Genomic DNA, 1,207 nt, shown 5'->3' with positions numbered 1-1,207 from the left:
AATAAAGTTAAAAGAGGAGTTAAAAATACAAACAAGTAAAACAAGCCCCCTTTCTGTCCAATATGCACTTTGTCTTGGTACGTGTGGCAGATAGTTCCCCTGCTCTCTACTCTACCTTGTCATCTGCATCCCCTATTATCTCCTATCCCATCCTCATTACAGTTTTATCCCCGGCAAGTGACGCAGGGCCTCTTGCTGACTGACCAGTGATGAGCTATAAAAAGTCAACCTTTTGACTAAATGACAGTCAAGGGGCGACAGACAAGAAGGCAAAGCTTATTAGTTGGTCTCAGGGTCTGTTCAGGGCTCTGATGACTGACATCCTATCTAGCTCCCACTGCCAACGCCTATCAGAAATGGATATCTGAGTAAATTCCTCCAAAGATGACCTTAGATATTTGACAGCAGTGGTGAAAAGTAACCACATACATTTATTCAAGTGCTGTAATCAAGTACAATATTGTACTTGAGGTACTTTACTTGAGTAGATTTCAATTTTCTGTTACTTTATACATCTACTCTGCTACAGTTCTGAGGAAAGTTGTCAAATTTCACTCTGAACCACAAATTTCAACCTAAGGGCGTGCAAGAGGAAAGGTCAGGGGATCACAAAAGTCAGGAGGAAATAAATCAAAGTTGGGTTGAACTTTTGCTTGTTGTATTAGTACTTAAAAAGTGAAAGATCTGAAAATGTCTTTCACCACTGTTTAACAGTGAGGAAGGGAGAGAAGAAGGTGACAGGATGGATGAAAGGGAGACAAACAGGAAAGTAGGGGAGAAAAATAAGAAGGAGGAAGAGGATGTAAGGAGAAATTAAGATAAAGATGGTTAGATGAGAGGAATGGCGAGGAAGCGGAGGAGAGAAAGCCTGGCATGATGCCTGAAAGTGATTAGCAGGGATCAAGCACTGCCCTCGTTAACTGACCCTCTGGCAAACAGCACATGACACATGACACATGTGTTGTTATTGGTTTAACAATGTGAACTTCCATCTTCACATCCAAACAAACAACCTGTTAGAGCGTCGGTGGAAATTGTTCATGTAGACACTCTGTACGTTTGACAGACAGGCAGGAAATCAGAAAACAACAGGCAGGTAGAAAAACATTGCACCTCACGTCCAGTGAGGACTGTTGTTTTGTGTTTGAGAATGGGAACTACAGAACAATTTATGGCGCTGATGAAGCAGGAGGCAGCGGGCAGATCC

The sequence above is a fragment of the Thunnus albacares genome, chromosome 7 (genome assembly GCF_914725855.1).
Source record: "Thunnus albacares chromosome 7, fThuAlb1.1, whole genome shotgun sequence".
Taxonomy (NCBI): Eukaryota; Metazoa; Chordata; class Actinopteri; order Scombriformes; family Scombridae; genus Thunnus; species Thunnus albacares.
The sequence above is the reverse complement of the archived record's forward strand: the minus strand, read 5'-3'. Positions refer to the sequence as shown.